Source organism: Bubalus bubalis, chromosome 9, assembly GCF_019923935.1.
Source record: "Bubalus bubalis isolate 160015118507 breed Murrah chromosome 9, NDDB_SH_1, whole genome shotgun sequence".
Taxonomy (NCBI): domain Eukaryota; kingdom Metazoa; phylum Chordata; class Mammalia; order Artiodactyla; family Bovidae; genus Bubalus; species Bubalus bubalis.
Window position 1 is genome coordinate 91,680,990 of NC_059165.1, and position 19,047 is coordinate 91,700,036.

Genomic DNA, 19,047 nt, shown 5'->3' on the forward strand with positions numbered 1-19,047 from the left:
ACGGAATATGAGGGTGATACTGCAGATGAGGAGGAGCCAGGGTAGCCCCTGCCAGCCAAGGAGTCAAGTTTCTACCTGGAACAGCCGGAAGGGGCTGTCCCAGGACACCTCTCCCCACTAGGAGCTGAAAGGTGGCAGGGGGTGCTTAGAAAGGGGGCGCTGAGAGAGGATGGGCTGAGACAGAAGAGGAGACTCAGCGAGGGGAGGGGGCTAAAGATGAGGAGAGGGCGACGGAAGGGGAGGGGCTGAGAGAGTGGAGTGGGCTCACACCCGGAGGCGGCTCCGCGAGGGAGCGGAGCTCGGCGAGGGGCGGTGCTTATATAGGTTATGGACACGCCCAGTTCTGCCCTCAGGACGCCAGGGTCCGGAAAGTAGCACGTCACCGGGTTTCGCATCCTCCCAGAAGCTTGGCCGCGTCCCCAAGCTCAGGGTCGCCCGCCATCCCGCACCCTACGTCCCACTTCTCGGGTCCTTCAGGTCCCCTCCCCCTAGTCAGCTGTGACCGTATTTATAGCGGTGCGGGGCCCCGATGCCGCTTCACTTCCGAAAGGGATTGTGCCCCTTCGTCCTGCCTTCAGAACCCCCGACACCTGTTCCCCGCACGAGCCCAGTGGCTGGGGGGAGTAGGCGGCCCCTCCTCCCGGAGCCGCCGTTGGGGAGGGGGCTAAGCTCCCCGGCCTCCGCGAGCTCCCTCCTGGTTGGGTGCGCCTCACTCCCCGCCACCCGCCCCGAGCTCCCACTCCTCCGGGAGCCTCTGTCTGATCGCAGGACCCCCCTCCCTGCACACCGACCCCGAGCCGCTCGGTTCCCAGGCCCCCCGAGGCCCCAGCCCCGCCTGTCTCCCCTCCTCCCCCCGGCCTGCCTATTGTTCTGGATCCGGGGTCCTGGGGCTTGGGCGGGCAGGGTTCTGCGTGCCGGGGGCGAGGGCCAGCCGACAGCCCACCCGTCTCTGGGCAACGCTGAAAAACCTGGAGAGACGCTGGCCCCGCGCCGGACACAGAGGCGGCGCTGTTCCTGCGAGGGGCCGGAGGGCACTTAAGTGACCGCCAGGGAAGGGGATCTCAGGCCGGGGGGTGGGGATTGGGAGCGGAGGGCGGGGGAGGGTGGCAGATTTAACTGTCCCAGGTTGGAGAGAGGTTGATTGACGGGGGCCATGGGAAAATTTTTCCCAGCCTCCGTCCCTATTGTGTCCTCAACTCACCCAAATCAGACCCTCCTGTTTGGCCAGACCCCACAAGGGGCTCTTTACAAGCCTGCTGGCACGTGGTCCTCATAACCTGGATTCTGCAATGAACCCCACCTTAAGGATGCTGAAATAGTGCCCAGGAGAACCTTTGGTGACTGGAGTGGTTAAGAGACCAGGTTCTGGGTACCCGACTTGGGACTGGAGCCCCAGTCATGCTGTCTCCTTCCTAGCACAGCCCAGCAGCCCGTCTGAGCCTCAGTTTCCTCATCTGCACCACAAGTGGATAATAGAACCCACCTGGTGGATGGTTCTGTGGATCCCACTGTCCCTGCATGGGAAATAAGATATTTAGCACAGGCAGGCCTTTCAACTCAAAGAGTGCCTACATGCCAAGTCACTCAGTCGTGTCTGACTCTTTGTGACCCCATGAACTGTAGCCCACCAGACCCCTCTGTTCATGGGGATTCTCTAGGCAAGAATACTGGAGTGGGTTGCTACACTGTCCTCCAGGAAATCTTCCCCACCCAGGCATTGAACCCCTGTCCCTTATGTCTCCTGCATTGGCAGGCGGGTTTTCTTTTTTTTACCACTAGTGCCACCTGGGAAGCCCCAACTCAGAGAGAGAAGGGTTCTAACTCAGGTTGCCACTTACCAGCCGTGTGACTAGCCGGGCGACGGCGTCTCTCTTTGCCTCCATTTCCCTAATTGCTCTTAAAATTGAAGCAGTTATGATACAAACTCACTAGTATGGAATACATCTTTCGTAAGTGTTAGCTGGCTCTCCAATTTTCCCTCTTAACCTGTGTTCTTCATGAGAGAGGCTGGGTGTGCCTGTGTTTGTGTGTGCGGGGTGGGGGTGGGGAGGGTGTGGTCATATGCCCAGGGCTTCCCAGGCCCCAGACTTGGAGTCAGCCGTTGAGGTAGGTGAGTCTGAGACTGGGCCTGCTGCCTGGCAAGTGGTCCCCTATCCCAGAGCCCTCCAGGGCAGCCCCCCTCCCCAGCAATCTTCTTCTGGGGCAGCTTCTGTTTCCTCCTGCCAGGCAGTCACCAGGGTGGGTGCCCCTGGCCAGGGGCATCTTTTTGAGAATGCAGATTCCTGGTGTGGGGGCCCTTAGTGGGGAGGAGATCCTGAAGGGGATGGGAGGAAGAAGAGTGTAGACAGCGGACTCTCAGAAACCGGGTGGTCAATGGAGAGGAATGTGGGATCCAGAAAAGGGTTTTAGGACTTCCCTGGCAGTCCAGTGGCTAAGACACCATGCTCCCAGTGGAAGGGGTTCGACCCCTGGTTGGAATGAGATCCCACATGCTGCAACTAAGAGGTCTCATATCACAATGAAGATGCAACTAAGACCCGACACAGCCAGATAAATAAACAAATATTAAAAAAAAGAAGAAAAAAGGGTTTTACGGACTTCCCTGGCAAGTCCAGGGGTTAGCACTCAGTACCTCCGGAGCAAGGGGGTATAGGATTGATCCCTGGTCAGGGAACTAAGATCCTGCAAGCAAGGTGCAAGCGATAAAAAAAAATTTAAGTGATGGAAAAAAAAAGTGGGTAAAAAAAGAGAAGCTTTTATAAAGTGCCTTGAAGGGATTCCCTGGTTGAGAGGTTAGGACTCCGCACTTTCCCTGCCAAGGGTGCAGGTTCGATCCCTGGTGTGGCCGAAAAAAGAAAGTGCCCCAAACCGTGTAAACGCTCACAAAAGGGATGCTGCTAAATATACTTTTATTAGATAATAATTAAAATCATTATCCTAATGGCAGTGATTACCAGTTCCCGAGGCTCTGAGCTCCAAAGTCTGTCATCCCCTTCAGCTCACAAAGGAGGGGCTAGAAGCTACAGCAGGCGGCCAGAGGCCTGCAGCCCAAGGTTAGGCCCCAGGTTGTCCACGTGGCGGCATCGATTTCTATTTTAATGTATTGCTTTGAAAACCCAGGAGGCTGCAGATTCCTGTCTCTTGGGCTGGGAGTGGTAATGAGGCCTCTCCAGGGAGGATGAAAAGCTAGGAACAGGTTCTAGAAGCATGGTGGTGGTGGCTGAGGAGGGGACTGCCCAGATTAAAGCTGGGAGGTGGGAGGGACGCCCCCAGCTTGAACTCCCCCAGCTGCCAGTTTGCAAGTTCTCAGGAGCGGGGCTGAGCCCCAGGGCCAGTGTGCATTCATAGAGCACCCACTGTGTGCTGAGCTCTGGGAACTCAGAGGCAGCTATGACAGATATTAATGAAAGAAGCTCCCTAGTCAAACGCAGCCACAGCTAAGCAAGTTTCAAGGAGTCAGGGGAGAGAGGCACGCTACCCTGAGGAAGTGACACTTGAGCTGAGGACAGAAGAATGAGGACCTGGAGGGGTGCCTGGAAGTGGGACAACAGGGCAAAGGCCCTGGGGCCATGTGAAGCGTTGACTGTTTCAGAAACTGCATGGCCCCAAATTAAACCCGTTTTCCTTCTGTCTCTGAGCCTCATTTATTCCCTCTGTGAAATGGAAATAATCACAGAAACTCAGAGAGTGTCTCTCCAGGTGTGTGTGTGTGTATGTGCCCACCTGTGTCCTCCCAGCACACTCCAACAATTACTCTTTTATTAGGCTCACTCTCCCCCTCCCCAGTCAGATTCCATGCCCCCCAGGACAGCGTGTGTGCATGTCAAGTCCGACTCTGTGTGACCCCATGGACTGTAGCCTGCCAGATTCCTCTGTCCATGGGATTTCATAGGCAAAAATACTGGAGTGGGTTGCCATTTCCTACTCCAAGGGATCTCCCCAACCCTGGGATTGAGCCTGCATCTCTTGTATCTCCTACGCTGGCAGGCAGATTTTTTTTTTTTTTTTAACCACTGGCACCACCTGGGAAGGAACTTATGTGAATCTTGTTCACCGCTGTAATTGCTAGGCCTGGCATGCATTAAGTGCTCCATCAATACCTGTCAAATGCATACATAATAAGCCCTATAGAACCACGTCCTGGGTTAAGCATTTTCTAACTATTAACCCATTTATTTCTCCCAGAAGCCCCATGAATGTGTGTGTGTCAGGGCTGGGGGGGTGGGGGACCCCATGAATGTGTGTGTGTCGGGGGTGGGAGGGAGGGGGACCATTATAAACCCATTTTACAGGTGGAAAGGCTGAGTCACAGACAGGTTATGCTCCCACATGTCTCACCACCATGTCACACCACCTCTCGGTCTGGATCTGTGGGTTGTGGGTTTGCGCGTGTTTGCATGTCTCTGTACATCTAGGTGTGTTCTCAGTGTTACCAAGTATCTGAAGATCAAACTTACCAAGGGCTTGCACAAGCTGGGAGGGCACCCTGAGCCTTGAGGACAGTGGGTGCCACAGTGTTGGAGGCCAGAGAGGGAGGGCAGGTGGGCAGCAGGTCACCTCCAGTGAGACCGAAGGTCCAGCCTTCAGGCCTTGTTTCCCATCCTGGAGCCGGGCTCCTTCCCACCTGCCGTGGTCTGGCCCTGGCCCAACTGCCGACCTCGGGAACTTGAGTCCCCCCAGGGATGCAGGCAGTCAATTAGAACTGGCAGCGCCTGCCTAAGTAAAAGGCCTGCTTTAATGAGGAGGCCGGGAGGGGTTCTTGGAGCGGCAGGCACCAGGCTCAGCCGGGCCTGGCCAGGAATATGGGGTCCTGCAGCCACCCGTGCCCACCCGCCTGCCAAAGCTGTGGGTCCCTGTGCATGCCAGTATTACATTTATCCTCACCAGGCTGGAGCTCTTTACAGACCTGAGTGGAGCAGCCTCCAACTCATGCAGGCTACACATTTATTGGGTGTCGACTGTGTGCTAAGTCCTATGCTAGATGCGAGGACACAGCAGGGACAAGAGACACTTTCTAATGATCTAGTGGGAGTGACAGACATCACTAGGTAACCCACAGAGTGGTAAGAACTGTGATGATGGCACAGGTGGCATTGGGGACTAAAGGAAGCATCAAGGTGGGCTTCCTGGAGGAGGTGATCCATAAACTGTAATCTGAGGCCTAAATAGAAGCAAGTTCCAAAGGAAGGCAGGGAAGAGGAATACCATGGCATGGTTAGGAATAATCTCCATGTGTCCTGGGAGATTAAAGCTACATAACCAGTTGTGTTAGGCAAAATAATGCTCCCCAAAGAAGGCTGAGCACCGAAGAATGGATGCTTTCAAATTGTGGTGCTGGAGAAGACTCTTGAGAATCCCTTGGACAGCAGGGAGATCAAACCAGTCAATCCTAAAGGAAATCAGCCCTGAATATTCATTGGAAGGACTGATGCTGAAGCTGAAGCTCCAATACTTCGGCCACCTGATGCGAAGAACCGACTGATGCTGAAGCTGAAGCTCCAATACTTCGGCCACCTGATGCGAAGAACCGACTCATTGGAGAAGACTATGAAGATGGAAAGATTGAGGACAGGAAAAGAATGGGGTGGCAGAGGATGAGATGCTTGGATAGCATCACTGACTCAATGGACATGAATCTTAGCAAACTCCAGGAGATAGTGAAGGACAGGGAAGCCTGGCATGGTGTAGTCCATGGGGTCACAGAGTCAGACACGACTTAATGAATGAACAACAACAAAGATGTCCTCATCTGAATCCCTGGAATCTGTGAATATTAAACCTGGAATGGCAAAGGGGAATTAAAGTTGCAAATGGAATTAAAGTTGCTAAATCAGTTGACAGTTAAATTAAAGAGATTATCTTGGATTATCCCAGTGAGCCCGGTGTAATAGCTATGACGAACATAGACAGCACATTAAAAACCAGAGACATCACTTTGCTGGCAAAGGTCTGTCTAGGCAAAGCTATGATTTTTCCAGTAGTCATGTACGGATGTGAGAACTGGACCGTTAAAGAAAGCTGAGTGCCAAAGAATTGATGCTGTTGAACTGTGGTATTGGAGAAGACTCTCGACAGTCCCTTGAACTGCATGAAGATCAAATCAGTCAATCCTCAAGGAAATCAACCCTGAATTTTCATTGGAAGGACTGATGCTGAAGTTGAAGCTCCAATACTTTAGCCACCTGATGCAAAGAGCTGATTGATTGGAAAATATCCTCATGCTGGGACAGATTGGAGGGAAAAGGGGAAGTGGGTGGCAGAGGATGAGATGATTAGAAAGTGTCACGGACTCGATGGACATGAGTTTGAGCAAACTCCAGAAGATAGTAAAAGATAGGGGAGCCTGGCATACTGCAATCCATGGGTGGCAAAGAGTCCCACACAACTTAGCAACGTACAACAACAACCAGTGTAACCCCAGGGAGCCTTATCAGAGGGATGTAATGGGAGGAAGACTGCACCAGCTGTGAAGATGGAGGAAGGACTCCCCTCCCTTGCCCCTCCCCCCTAACTGTTACTTGAGCCGAGGAATGCAGAAGGCCTCAAGAAGTTGAAAAAGGCTAGGAAACAATTCTCCCCGGAACTGCCCTGCCCACACCAGGATTTTAGCTCCAGAAGTTTAAAAATAATAAATTCAGGCTGTTTCAAGCCAGTACTTTTGAGGCAGCCTTGGTATTCTTTGGCTGATAGCCACATCACCCCGGTCTCTGCCTCCATCATTTTTCATGACTCTCTTCCCTGTGTGTCCAGATCAGCCTCTCCTTTCTCATAAACACACTGATCAGTGAATTTATGTGCTTAGTTGCTCAGTCCTGTCTGACTCTTTGCAGCCTCATGGACTGTAGCCCGCCAGGCTCTTCTGTCCTTGGGGATTCTCCAGGCAAGAATACTAGAGTGGATTGCCATGCCCTCCTCTAGGGGATCTTCCCACCCCAGGGATCATACCCAGGTCTCCTGCATCACTGCTGCTGCTGCTGATGCTAAGTCGCTTCAGTCGTGTATGACTCTGTGCGACCCCATAGACAGCAGCCCATCAGGGTCCCCCATCCCTGGGATTCTCCAGGCAAGAACACTGGAGTGGGTTGCCATTTCCTTCTCCAATGCATGAAAGTGAAAAGTGAAAGTGAAGTCGCTCAGTCGTGTCCAACTCTTAGCAACCCCATGATCTGCAGCCCAACAGGCTCCCTCGTCCATAGGATTTGCCAGGCAAGAGTACTGGAGTGGGGAGCCATTGCCTTCTCCCTCCTGCATCGCAGGCGGATTCTTTACCGTCTGAGCCACCAGGGAAGCACAGTGGATTTAGGCCCCACCCTAAGTCTGGATCGGAGAAGGCAATGGCACCCCACTCCAGTACTCTTGCCTGGGAAATCCCATGGACGGAGTAGCCTGGTAGGCTGCAGTCCACGGGGTCGCTAAGAGTCGGACACGACTGAGCGACTTCACTTTCACTTTTCACTTTCATGCATTGGAGAAGGAAATGGCAACCCACTCGTGTTCTTGCCTGGAGAATCCCAGGGACGGGAGAGCCTGGTGGGCTGCCGTCTATGGGGTCGCACAGAGTCGGACACGACTGAAGCGACTTAGCAGCAGCAGCAGCTAAGTCTGGATGATTCTATCTCAAGATCCTTAATTACATCTGCAAGGACCCCAGTGGCAAATAAAATCCCATTCTGAGGTTCCAAGTGGTCATGAATTTGTCCAGGGGCAGTGGGAGTGGCAGGGCAGACAGGCACTATTCAATCAGTACTGTGTGTGTGTGTGTGTTTAAACAGCATCAAAATTTATTTGGCTGTTGTTGGGTCTTAGCCGCAGCAGGCAGGTTCTCTGTTGCTCCACGCGGGATTTTCTGGCGTGGCACAGACACTGTATCGTTGTCGTAGCATCAGTAGCTCTGGCACATGGGAATCTTACTTCTCTGACTAGGGATTGAACCTGCACCCCTGAACTGCAAGGTGGATTCTTAAGTACTGGACCACCAGGGAAGTCCCTACAATGTGTGCCTGATTTTGGTTTCTCTGCTTTAACTCCTGGAGGGCAAGAATTCTGCCCATCTTGGAGAGGACACTGAGGCCTAAAGATGGAGGGGAGTTGTTGAGGGGTACAGATTCATTTGGGCTTCCCTGTTAGCTCAGTTGGTAAAGAATCACCACCCATGCAGAGGTGAGCCTGGTTTATTATTCTGGGGGCTCGTTGGGAGTTCATATTTCCCTAGTAAATTCTTTTCTATTCTTTAATTTTTAAGCTTACTGCATCATTTTTTTTTAATATAAAAACATTTTATAATGGGAAATTTTAAACATATAAAAGTAGAGATTGATGCAATGAAACCTATGTAAGCATTGTCAATGTCAAAACTTATCAATTCATGACTGATCTTGTTTCATCTTCATTAGTATTATTTTGAAGACAATTCTGGAGTCATATAATGTAGACATACACAGATCAGTTTGTATCTCTAAAAGATAAGGACTCATGGTTAAAATATTAATATTTCCATAATATCGTCCAGCAGTCCATCAGCCTTTAAACTTCCAGTTGCATAAAAAGTCATAATTTTTTTTTTTGGCCATGCTGTGTGGCATGTGGGATCTTAGTTCCCCAACCAGGGATCAAATGCTCGCCCCCTGCATTGGAAACACTGAGTCTTAACCAGTAGACCACAAAGAAAGTCTAAAAAAAGTTAAAAAAAAAAAATTCCTATACTTTGAAGTGGATCCAAACAAGATCCACACACATAATTGTTTGATTTCTCTTTATGTCTCTTTACGTCTTTTTTTCCTTGCAATTTATTTGCTGATGATCAGCATTCTGTTTTAGGTGTGTGTCCTCAAAAGAACACAGTGATGGATTTTGTTTCTTTGTTGCTGTTTTTATGTGTCTAATTTGAGAGTCTATGTCTTTCGAGTAGTGAGTTTAATCCATTTATATTTGTTGAGTTTAATCCACTTACATATTGTTGAATTTACAGATGTATTTGGATATATTTCCATCACTTTCTTTTATAGTGTTTTACGGTCAACACTATTTTTTCCCATTACTTCCTTTTTACCGTCTCTTCAACCTCCTGCTGAACTTGTGGGATATTCTCTATTTCCTTTTATTATTCCCTCTAGTGGCTTGAAAATTATTCACTCTATTTCTGTCCTCTAAGTAGTCATTCTTATCATACTTAAAAAAAATCAGGCATACTTAGCTTACCACAGCAGAAAGTTAATCAGTGTCTCTTTGTCTCTCTCAGTAAGATGAGATCCTAGAATTCATGAACACTACAGCCTCCCCTACCCACCACCACCACACACACACACACACACACACACACACACACACACACGCTCTGAATGCCACTCCTGCTGGTATTTGAGTCCTGCCTTGGCACACCCAAGGATGGAAGTGAGCTGGGAGATGCCCATGTGGGTTGTCAGTGTCTGCAGCCGTGGCTGAAGAGGTGCAGATGGATTCCAGAGGCCCTAACTTTCTGTGTGACATGTCCTATTTTGGGCCTTAATTTCCCCATTTGTAGGAAAGTGTTGAGTCCCTCCTATGCTAACATCTGAAGATTCTACCCTCACCTCCACATCTTTATTTCCACCACTCAAAAGACCATGCAGAAAATGAATACAAGACTGAAGTGGGGGACGGGGGCTCCAGGAACTCGCAGGAGATGCTAATGTCATTATTTACTTCACTGAGCTAAATAATCTCCGGAATTGCTCATCAGGGCCTGATAACTCGATTGGATTTACGCACAATTAGGCCTTCAGAGCTGAGGAATTCGTCGTCAAGTTCAGAGAAGAAGCTAGGCTCCCCGCCAGAAAGACTAAGGTGCGTGGGCAGTGGCATGGGTGCCCAGCCCCAGGAAATGGCCAACTGTGCCAGAGGGAGGCCTTGGACGTCCCGGTTAGTGGCTCCAGCTGGGCCTGGAGGTGAAGACCCACCAATCAAATTCAACTTGTCGTTGTTCATGTATTATTAATAGTTGGTTTATATTTGGGGACTTTTTTTCTCTCTTTTTAAACATAAAGTCCAGAGAATACTATTGCATAAGAACCGACCTCAATTAAGGATCGAAGTTACTGTTTCGTCACTTTTCTTTTTCACCTATTATTTTGCTTTTGTTGTGTTCAGTCACTAATCCATGTCTAACTCTTTGCAACCCGTGGACTGTAGCACGCCAGGCTCCTCCGTCCTCTGCTATCTCCTAAAGTTTGATAAAATTCTATGTTCACTGAGTCAGTATTTTTTTATTGTAGTATAACTGTTTTACAATGTTGTGTTAGGCTCTGCTGTGAAACATGGTGAATCAGCTATTATGTATGTACACATAGATCCTCTTCCTCTTGAATCTCCCTTCCCCACCCCATTCTTCCCCTCTAGGTCGTCACAGAGCCCTGAGCTGAGCTTCCTGAGCTATGCAGCAGGTCTCCACTAACTATTTCACACGTAGTAGAGTACATATGAACCCACTCCAGTGTTCTTTCCTGGAGAATCCCAGGGATGGGGGAGCCTGGTGGGCTGCTGTCTATGGGGTCGCACAGAGTCGGACACGACTGAAGCAACTTAGCAGCAGCAGCAGAGTACATATGTCAATATTACTCTCCCAATTTGTTACTTTTGCCTGAGATTTTTGTTTTTCTTCTGTGAAATAATTCAGAATGATCAATTTAAAATCTAAGTCAGATCCATCCTCCCTCTGCCCACAGCCCTTCAGGGCTCCCACCTCCCTTGAGATAAAAAACCCAAGTCTTCTCCATGGCCCACAGGGCCCTGGGTGACCTGCCCCATCCCCTCCCTCCCCTCTTCCCTCTCTCCTCTCTCTCACTTTGCTCCAGCCACACAGGTCTCCTCCCTGTTCCTCTAACACACCAAGCAGGGTCCTGCCCCAGGGCCTTTGCACCTGCTGTGCTGTCTGCTAGGATGCCTGTCCCCCAAAATCTTTTCTTCCTAGTGATTGGTCACCAATTTATCTTTTAGTGCCCCTGTTCCAAGTCCCTCTTTGGTGCAGCCTTAATTCTCCCACCTAAACCAGAGCCTCCTCTCTCCTCACTGCCTGGCTAGGAGTCGGGGTGGGGGACAATAAAGGGAAAGAGACTTCCCCAAGGTCACACAGTACCTCGCCTGGGACCCCCTGAAGCCTCAGATGTGAGTCCCACTGGTTCTTGCTTGCTGTGCCCGCTCTTTGACAGTTCAGCTCTCTCATCTGTATGGGGGAAGATGAGGGTGTCATCTCAGTGGGTGATGATTAAGCAAATCTGCGCAGAGAAAGCGCTTAGAACACATGAAAGATGGAGTCAGAGGGATCACTATAGACTTGGATGATCCTGGGAAAGTGGAGAGAGATGAGGGAAGGGCTGGTTTGCACTGGGACCCTCATTCAGAAGCTGATTTGGTTCAGAAAGGGTGGCCAGGGATATAGGGGCTAGTGGGGAGGAGGTGGGCTGGTGGGACAAGCTAGTCTGTTCTATTCCAAGAAAAGAATGTGGATCAAGGGGCTGGGGGTGGGGAAGTCAAGAGCATTGGGTTGCCTAGCAACAAAGATGAAGCTGACAGACAGGATCAAGACCACTGATGTCCCAGAGTCTGAGGCTGGGGGTGGAGGTGGCATATAAGAAAAGAGTTGACATTCAGGATTTTCATCAGGCAGAAGACATTAAGCAAAGAATCTGTGGGCAAGGGGCATGTTTGTCTAAATTCATTTGTTCAATCCATTTTTATTGAGCACCTACTGTGTGCCAGGTGATGGGAACACAGCAGTGAACAGAACAGACAGAAGTCCCCGCTTCTGTGGAGCTGATATTTATTCTGGTGGGAAGTGGAGAACTAGCAAGATAAATATGTAAAGTCAAATGGTGAGCTGAGCTGTGGACTGAACAAAGTAGGGGGATAGGGGATGGAACGGTGCTATTTTAACAGAGGGTGATCAGGGAGGGCCTCTCCAAGTTTGAGCACAGATCTGAAAGAGATAAAGGAGGGAGCCATACAAAGATATGAAGGAGAGGGCATTCCAGGGAGAGGGCAAAGCACTTGCAAAGGCCCTGAGGCAGGACCATCACTAGATTATGACGGATAGTAACAGGGTAATAGTAACAGCGTAATATTCCTTTTTTCTTCTTTTCTGCAGATTTTTCACCTCTCTTCTCTTCTCTCTAGTTTTATTTATTTATTTTCGGTTGTGCCGGGTCTTCACTGCTGCACACAGGCTTTCTCTAGTCGCTGACAGCGAGGGCTGCTTTTCATCGTGGGGCACAGGCTTCTCACTGCAGTGGCTTCTCTTGCTGCAGAGCATGGAATCTAGGTGCATAGGCTCCAGTAGTTATGGCACCTGGGCTTAGCTGCCTGGCAGCATGTGGGATCTTCCTGGACCAGGGATCGAACCTGTGTCCCCTGAATTGATGGGCAGATTCTTATCCATTGTACCATTAGGAAAGTCCAACAGAATAACATTCTAACTCAAAACTCCCCTATCACTTTTAACAGCTGTGTAGGGTTCCACAGCATGAGCCTGAAGTGATACCCTTAATGAAGCCCCAGTTCTAGAATGGCCCTCCAAGGATCCCCACCTCCTCCTTTATCACACTTTGTTCAGTTCCCTCCAACTGGGTGTTAACGGGGTCTCTGATGCTTCTTTTTTTTATAATTAATTAATTAGGCTGTGCTGGGTTTTAAGTGTAGCATGCAGGATCTTTTTTGGCTGCATGCAAACACTTAGTTGTAGCATGCGGGATCTAGTTCCCTGATCAGGGATCAAACCTGTGCTCCCTGCATTGGGAGAGTGGGAGTCTTAGCCACTTTTAAACAACAGAGTATAGCAAAATATGATGGGATGGTACTTCTGAAGTTCATTAAATTACATGAGATTGTAAATTCAGCTTTGCTATTTCTTTCTGTCTCCCCACAAGCCTGCCCCGACAGAGAAGGCCACCCGGCAGGACTCCGAGCGCCACTAGCAGCATGCGGCCAGCCTGTAGGGCTGAGCCTGCCCCGGTTGTGCTGCGGATGAGATGGGGTCCTCAGGTGTCTCCTTGAACCAAGTCTCACCAGACCCTGAAGAAAGGCATCTGGCTAAGCCGAGCTGGGTTCCTGACCCACAGAAACGATGGGCAGTGACGTGCGTTGCTTACAGTCTTTACATTTGGGGTCATTTCTTGGTCGCCAGCATGTGTGGTTTCTTTAGGCTGGAAGGCGGTTTTCCCAACCCGGGCAGGAACACAGCATGGGGCAAGGAGAGAGGACTCTGTGTCTTGCTGGCAGGGCAGTGGGGACCCATGGGCGTTTGGGGGCAGCGTGGGATGGGATGGAGCTGGATTTTAACTTGGCCATTCTCATTACTCGTTATGTCTGTGCAGGGACAGAGCTGTCGGGGGGCAGCACTGGAGAAGGTGGGGAACCCAGAATGGGACCCCAGAAGCCTTCCGTCCCAGCAGGCCATATCGTGTAGCTGCTCTGGGAGTTTTGCATCTTCCTCATCCTCCACCCCACCCCACCCCCATCTCTCCCTGCTCCACTCCCTCTGCCGCTGCCCATGACGGAAAATGGAATTATATTTTTGTAACTCCTTGTTTTTCCCCTGAACTGCGTTCCATGTGCACTGGGCTAAATTTAAAATCAGATGGATATAGGGTGAGCATGTTCACGCTTGCTCTCCTTTGGGGGAAAAAAAATAAGCGCTTCTATTCAGGTGCTATTTCTCTCAAGGATGTGGGGAAGTGGGAGGGGGGCATTTTTGCTGTGGTGGGCTGAATTGCCACCCCTAGAGACCCCCAGCACGGCCCTGCTCACCCTGTGCTGCAAACCACCTGTTTATATGTTTGTTGCTTCCCCAGGGCCTCTGCCCTTGCTGTTCCCTCTGCCTGGCACACATTTCCCACCTCCAGGGCCAGCTCCCCCTTCAGGTCTCAGCTCAAGTGTCACCTCCTCCGAGAAGCCCTCCCTGACCAGCTGGCTCAAAAGGCTGCTTGGCTGCTTCCTAGCTCATCATCTTCTTGCATTTTCTTTATTTCTTTTGTCAAACAATTTAACAAGAACAATTTATTATTAAAAATGTTATCAACAGACACTGAAGAAGATATAATTAATTTCATTATTATCTGCATTTCCTTTACAGCACGCGTTGTCACCTGGGATTCTCTTAGGCTGATGATGGTCTCCCCCAAGTCCAAATGACAGGCTGGCAGAGGCCTGTCCATCCCCCTCAGCTTCTCTATGACGCTCAGCAAACAGGTGCTAAGTGGCTACTGCCCTAGACAGTGTATTCAATGGTTCCCAACAATGTGTGCATGCTAGAATCACCTGGGACATACTAAACCCTGCCACTGTCCTCCACCCCGTCCCTGCTTGCCCTCAGGTTCTGAGTTAATTGGTCGGAAGTGGGGGCTGCATACATGATCCAAAGGTGCCACCAGGGTGTAGAATGAGAGGTTCTGGTTTCCTCATTTCCCCAAAAGACCGAGCTCACCGCTGCCTTCAGGTCTTCACCAGCTTCAGCTGCTGCCTCTGCCTGGAACATCCTCCCCTCCCATTTAAGTCCTCCACCACTAACTTTTTCTCTTCCTTATAATCATTTATTTCTCATTTTGAGAAAAGTGCAAAGATGAATATAGCAAACACCTGTGTATCTCCCACCCAGGGCTGACAATGAATGGTTAACGTTTGCCATATCTGCTTCAGGTTGTTTTTCATTTTTTAAGAAACAAACAAAATGTGGGAGTGCTTATATCTGTATGTTCTCTCAAGCACAATCATATCCAGGAACAGTGAATAGGATTATTTTGTGCATTAAAAAATGCAGGGAATTCCCTGGGGGTCCAGTGGTTAGGACTCTGCGTTTTCACTGCCAAGGGCCTGGGTTCAGTCTTTGGCTGAAACTAAGATCCCACAAATTGTGCAGTGCTGCAGGAAAAAAAAAAGACATTAATGTACTCATGGCATATATAATTGTGCAACTTATTATTATTATTTTACTAACATTGTATTTTTGACTGCCTGGGTTCGAATTCAAGCTCTGCCATGTGAAGACTCTGTGACTTTGGGAAAGTTCCTTAACCTCTCTGTGTCTCAGTTTCCTCACCATCTATTGCAGAATAATGAAATATTCTGAAACATAACAGTTTAAAACAATAAACACTTATTATTGTCTCATTTCTAAGGGTCAGCAATCTGAAAGTGGTTTAGACAGATGGTTCTGGGTCGGGGTCCCTCATGAGGTTGCAGTCAAGACACTGATTGGGGCTGGATCATCTGAAGGCTCAACTGGGGCTGAAGGAGCCACTTTCAAGACAGTCCATGCACCCCACTGCTGGCAGGAGGCCTCAGTTCCTCTCCACCTCGACCTTGCTATAGTGCTGCTTGAGCATCCTCACAGTATGGTGGCTGGCTCCTCCCTCCCTGCCCCCATCAACTGAGTGATCCAAGAAAGACACCAAGAAGGAAGCCAGAGAGCCTTTTACTTCCTAGTCACTCCTGCCTTATTTTATGCGTGAAAAACCAGTCGCTGAGTCCACTCACCCTCAGAAAGAGGAGAACTGGGCTCCACCTGTTGAATAAACTGTCAAAGAATTCAGGGACTTCTTTTAAAATTGCCACATTTGGGAAAATACAGATACTGATACTCTCTCCTTTGCAGTGGGTACTCTTTAGTAGTCGTTTTAGGATTGCGTTCTAAGAGTTGCTGTGTGTTATCACACATAGAGTGCTTAGCACAGTACCTGGTACATAGTAGGTGCTCAATAAATGTTAGAAATCATTATTTTTTAAAAATTCTTTTTATTTATTTAATGAATTTATTTGGCTGTGCCAGGTCTTTGCCGTGCCATATGGGCTCTTAGTTTCCTGACCGGGGATTGAACCCAGGCCTCCTGCACTGGGAGCATGGAGTCTTAGCCATTGGACCACCAGGGAAGTCCCTAGAAATCATTATTGTATGGATTTAATTATGTCCTTTTTGAATATTCTACACTATTGCATTGTTAGAATATGCCCTAATTTACACTATGGATTTTTTTAGGTCAATTCCTGCTTTTCTGTTGTTGTTGTTTTAATTATATGAAGTTCCCTTATTATTATTATTATTAAAGCTTTTATTTTTCTATTGGAGTATAGCTGATTAATGGAGAAGGAAATGGCAACCCACTCCAGTATTCTTGCCTGGAGAATCCCATGGACAGAGGAGCCTGGTGGCTACAGTCCACAGAGTTGCAAAGAGTCAGTCACAACTGAAATGACTTAGCACACACATATCTCTTTATGTATTAGGCAAAGTGTTTCCCCGAGGACTATGATTAAATATGGAATCAGCAGGTCATTGGGTGGATGCACTTGGCAACATCAACTCTCCTCCATCATTTTCCAAATCCACGGCTCACCAGCGTTAATGCCTTAGGGCCTTTGCACATGTGTTGCCTCTGCCCAGATATCTACACAGCTTCCTCCTCACTTCCTTTAGGTCTCTGCTCAAATGTCATCTCCTCAGAGAAGCCTTCCATAATCACCCTGTCCCTCCAGCAATCGGCTTCATGTTTGATGAAAGAACTTGCCATTGTATTATGTGTTTTATTGGACTGTTGATTATATGTCTTCCCCACTGCAAGGTCAGCCCTTTGAGGGCAGGGATTTATCTCTGTTTCCTCCACTGCTGCAGCCCCAGCATCCAGAACAACGCCTGGGAGTAAACACTGGCTGAGTGGACACCAGATCTGGGTGGAGCTCTCCCCGGTCCTGACTCCTCTTCTCTTTCCACTGGGATCCATCCTGAGCTCCCCTGAGCTGATATTAAGGATTTTACTCCTTCTGGAGGCTCTAGGAAAGAACCCACTTTCTGGCTTTCCCAACTTCTAGAGACTGCCTGCATTCCTTGGTCCATGGCCTCTTTCTCCATTTTCAAAGCCAGCCAAGACTGATCATGTCTCTCTCAAACTATTGCTCTCTTTCTCACTTTGCCTTTGTTGCTTCTGTTATCACATCTCGTTCTGAGACTCTGGCATTTCTGCCTCCCTCCTGGGGTGACACTGAACTCACCCAGGTAATCCGGGATCACCTCCCCATCTCAAGATTCTTAACTTAATTGCATCTTCAAAAAGTCACTTTTGCCACATAAGTTGATATATGCAGAGGCTGTGGGGATTAAGATGGGGACCTCTTTTTTTGAGGGGGAGTTATTATCCTGCCAACCACAAAGAGATGTAGATGTGGATACATTCATTGCTTCCACCAACATTATTGAGCACCTACTGTATGCCAAGCTGTCTTAGGTACTGAAGACAGCAGGCAACAAGGCAGACAACCATTCTGGCCTTCATGAAACATAAGCTCACTGAGAGAGACAGAAAACACAGTCAAGAAAGCAGACAGAATATCTGATGTTTGCTACCAGGATGAGTCTGCCCGAGGGAGTGATATCTTGGCACCTGACCCTAGAATGGGGAGTCAGTGTTGCCCAGAGCTGCATGCCCCTTGTTCGAGAACAACATGACTTCAGAGGGTGCTCAGCAGAAATAACCTCAAACTCCAGCTGCAAAGAGACTCTTCTTAAATGTCATTTCCATCTTCCCCAAGTCTTAGTTGGGTCCTGGGGGAGAGGGTGTCTGTTACACATTTTCTACCTGCTAATTCTGCCACAGGATCAGTGCTCCTGCAGGCATCGGTAACCAATGAGATTCAGATTAAACTGGATTTTCAGTTACCTTCTAGATATGATGAGAAATGCTGATCTTTCTTTTATGTTTGTGATTAAGAGAAAAGGACTTTGAAAAACTCATACAGGGAATTTCTTGGCAGTCCCGTGGTTAAAACTTTGCCTTCCAATGCAGGGAGTGCTGGTTCGATCCTTGGTTAGGGAGCTAAGACCCCACATGCCTCCTAGCCAAAAACCCAAAACATAAAATAGAAGCAATACTGTAACAAATTAAACAAACACATTTTTAAAAAAAGAAACCTTAAAAAAATCCATACAGGTATTGATGTTTCGATGTGAGCAGGTGTAAAGGAAAATCTTAATCAAACACTTATGGGTGTAGGGAAAATTGAATATGTAAGAAGTCATTGGCGTAGGTTTGCGAAATGTTACCTGTCCATAGCTGCGCTCAATATGCCAGCAAATTTGGAAAACTCAGCAGTGGCCACAGGACTGGAAAAGGTCAGTTTTCATTCCAATCCCAAAGAAAGGCAATGCCAAACAATGCTCAAACTACCGCACAATTGCATTCATTTCACACGCTAGTAAAGTAATGCTCAAAATTCTCCAAGCCAGGCTTCAGCAATATGTGAACCGTGAACTTCCTGATGTTCCAGCTGGTTTTAGAAAAGGCAGAGGAACCAGAGATCAAATTGCCAACATCCGCTGGATCATGGAAAAAGCAAGAGAGTTCCAGAAAAACATCTATTTCTGCTTTATTGACTATGCCAAAGCCTTTGACTCTGTGGATCACAATAAACTGTGGAGAATTCTGAAAGAGATGGGAATACCAGACCACCTGACTTGCCTCTTGAGAAATCTGTATGCAGGTCAGGAACCAACAGTTAGAACTGGACATGGAACAACAGACTGGTTCCAAATAGGAAAAGGAGTACGTCAAGGCTGTATATTGTCACCCTGCTTATTTAACTTCTATGCAGAGTACATCATGAGAAATGCTGGACTGGAAGAAACACAAGCTGGAATCAAGATTGCCGGGAGAAATATCAATAACCTCAGATATGCAGATAACACCACCCTTATGGCAGAAAGTGAAGAGGAACTCAAAAGCCTCTTGATGAAAGTGAAAGTGGAGAGTGAAAAAGTTGGCTTAAAGCTCAATATTCAGAAAATGAAGATCATGGCATCCGGTCCCATCACTTCATGGGAAATAGATGGGGAAACAGTGGAAACAGTGTCAGACTTTCTTTTTCTGGGCTCCAAAATCACTGCAGATGGTGACTGCAGCAGTGAAATTAAAAGCTGCTTACTCCCTGGAAGGAAAGTTATGACCAACCTAGATAGCATATTCAAAAGCAGAGACATTACTTTGCCAACAAAGGTTCATCTAGTCAAGGCTATGGTTTTTCCTGTGGTCATGT